This window comes from Pyxicephalus adspersus, chromosome 2 (assembly GCF_032062135.1).
Source record: "Pyxicephalus adspersus chromosome 2, UCB_Pads_2.0, whole genome shotgun sequence".
In the NCBI taxonomy this organism is placed as follows: Eukaryota; Metazoa; Chordata; class Amphibia; order Anura; family Pyxicephalidae; genus Pyxicephalus; species Pyxicephalus adspersus.
Genome location: NC_092859.1, coordinates 61354519 through 61357827, shown reverse-complemented (window position 1 = coordinate 61357827; position 3309 = coordinate 61354519). Strand labels below are relative to the sequence as shown.

The window sequence follows — 3309 nt, the reverse complement described above, 5'->3', positions numbered from 1 at the left end:
TAATATTTACAGAGAGAGAGAGAGAAAGAGAGAAAGAGAGAGAGAAAGAGGGAGAATTATATGAATATATATATATATATATATATATATATGTGTATTTATCTATCTATCTATCTATCTATCTATCTATCTATCTATCTATCGCAGCAAAGAAGAATGTGTGTAAGTGTGAGTGTTTGTGACTTTTGTGTGATGATCTAGTCCGCTGGCAAAAGCGAGGTCTTGCCTTCCTAAATTTGCAGGTATTTACCACCAGGCAGTTCCTCGGGTCTGGCATCATAATAGTTTAGGTAGGCGCCTATGTAAAAAGCTGAAATCAGTTAACTCTTTCCGAACCCGAAAAGAATAGGTCATTTAAAAATATGCTTATTTCTTAGCTAATATATGTTTTCAACATTTGAACACCCCAAACATTTTTATTTACGGCTAAGTGAAAGATGTGTACCATTTGAAAAAATGATTTTTGAGGGGAACAGTGACTTTTAATGCAAGCCCACCAGTGTCGAGCTGCCAGAGATGCGTGTCTCATTTAAGTTTATAACTGCCAGGAGAAAAAGCCAGCGTATTCTCGACGGCTGATATTTGGTTTTCGGTGTCCAATTCCAGATCACAAGCGAGCTTCCGATTTTGGTTGATGAATCAGGCTCCCCATGTTTATGTCAGTATTCAAAAATTCAGGAATCCAGGAATTTCAAATAAAACATCAGAAATCAAAGTACCATTAAAATTACCTTTGACATCAAAACCCACAATACTAAATACTAGTGCATTTGATTTATATGGAATTTACACCTTTTTACACTCAGTTGTGCTCCAGTTTCATAATGGAGATGTGGCAATGGTGGTGGTATATCACAGTGACTGTAAATAGAGCAATAACGTGCCTACCCTCATCATTCAATAGATCAAAAAACAACAAAGACAGAGATTTAAGCAGGGTTTTTCGGCACAAACGATGTATTCAACATACATTAACAAAATTTGTAATAGGGTTTGTACATTAAAAAATACCACTGTACACAACTAGTGGTCAGGTATAATCATTGAAGTCATATGATTACTTAATACAATAAACAGTAATCAAAGGTTGGTTTGAACCACCTTATTATCCTTGGGGTTCAACCACAGACAAAGTGATTTTTTCACTAGACATATAACAGCTATCAACTTATATATTGTTGACCATATACAATGTTTGATCATCAAAGCATGTTGTTGGATATACTCGACGCGTTTTGCCAGATACGGCTTCTTCAGGAGTATTGACAGCATGCGTAGATTGTCTGTGTCAATTGCATCTAGACCAGTAGATAATGTTTGAATTAGAATTTATAGTGACTCAGATGAATATTATGTTGTAGATATACACATTCCCAATTAATGTGCTCTCTATAACATGATGACCTATGTTGTTTAGAGCACACATTGATGTGCCACTATATATACTGGTTATTAATTAAACTTATTAATTATTAAAAACATCTTGGATGAAAAACCCTGTATAACATTTCGGAGATCAAATTCACTACGAGATTCATTAGTTACAAGTCACTATAATCCCCCACCCACAGACTTTAATTTATTAAAAAAAATTCATGGAACCTTCAAATGTGGTTCCTGTAACCAATGTAAATGGATCCAAGTACTAATATTACCAAATGGTAGCACACACAAAGTCCACTATCATGTCAACTGTCAATCGGAAGGTGTTATCTACCTAATCAACTGCATATGTGGAAGATTTTATGTAGGTAAAACGAAAAGATCCTTCCGCAAACGTATATATGAACATATATATTTAATCAAGAATGGAACCCCATTAGGTTTTCATGTGGGAACACAACATCAATTTAATATTCATTGCATCAGCTTTGCTGCACTTGAACAAGTTTATGTCCCAGAGGGGGCGATTATGACAAAAAACTGCTACAAGCAGAAACTAAATAGATTTTCACCCTTAAAGCTAATTATTTTCCAGGACTAAATGATGCCTTTAGTTTTAAGTCTTTTCTGTAACTATATTGTTTAATAAGTGCTTATATGTTCTGCCACTCAAATTACTGCCAATAGAAAGGCATGATCCAATAGATGTTCATATGAATTGTTCTAATAGAAGGAAAACGCAGTCTCGTTACGCTGCTTTGTAATACACTGTATTATACTATGTTCATATCTTACCATATGTGACTGCTATGGAAGTTCGACACACTTTTTTGTATATGATATATTGTATCTGTACAATACCAAAGCTGATTGCTATGAACATTTGTTGTTTTATTAATATCTTATATATGTACATGTACTTTTACTATCTGAATATTTAGTAATTCTTGATGTGTATATACATAACATTCAATGCTACCGTGTTTCCCCGAAAATAAGACACTGTCCTATATTTTTTTTGGCTCCCAAAAACACACTAGGTCTTATTTTCAGGGTAGGTCTTATATTAGGCAGGTTTACAAAATAGTGCTAGGTCTTACTTTCGGGGTAGGTCTTATTTTCGGGGAAACACGGTATCTGCATTATCTCATTTACAGGACCTGATTCTGATGTGTTCCAATGCACCGGATTATGTGGGGACTCCTGTCCCCCTAGGGAGGAACTAGACAAGCTCTTTCCCCTCCCCTAAGCTTGACTTGTGGGGACGGGGGCACCCAGAGATACTCTGGGTGCACCCTGACGCGGTCCTGCCTCTATTAGAGGCAAATACTGCTTCCCCCCGTATATCCCCGTCTTCTTAGATGGAGATACTGTGAGGCAGCTGCTCTCTGACCAGCTGCAGCACTGAGTAAAAGAGGGGAGGGGGAGATTCCCTCCCTTCTCTGCAGTAGACATGACAGGCTGGAGTTAACATGCTCTATGATGAACACTGGGGGATGACGTTTTCTAACACCGCCCCTTTGACGTGACCAATAGCCTCAAGGTTATCCCCAGACTTCTGGTCTGAGCACCTGGGGCAGGGGGAGGTCCTAAAAACGCTGTCCTATTAAGGGAATGGCGTCCCTCAGATCTTCCTGTCTCCAGCTGCATGCTGAGTCTCCAGCCACAGATCTCCCTACACGCTGAGTCTCCAGCTGCTGTCCTGCACATCTCTCCAGGAGCTGTTTGTAACATACTTACAAATTCTCTATCTGGTATACAGAATACACCTAGGATCAACTATATAAGGTAACAATATCAGTCTGTCATACTGACATACTCACATTATATTATACTTTACAGTCTATGTAAGTATATATGTATATATGTGTGTATTTATATATATATATATATATATATATATATATATATATATGTATATTGGTC

The 3309-nt window shown here is 37.2% G+C and overlaps 1 long non-coding RNA gene across 1 annotated transcript in view; it reads left to right on the top strand.

Annotated features, from left to right (window-relative positions):
• Positions 1 to 2925: 2925 nt before the first annotated feature.
• LOC140323623 (uncharacterized) overlaps positions 2926 to 3309 on the top strand; it is a 13943-nt gene continuing 13559 nt past the window's right edge. The window contains exon 1 of the long non-coding RNA XR_011919413.1: positions 2926 to 3171. This is a non-coding gene — a long non-coding RNA (uncharacterized lncRNA). The remainder of the gene's footprint in view (positions 3172 to 3309) is intronic.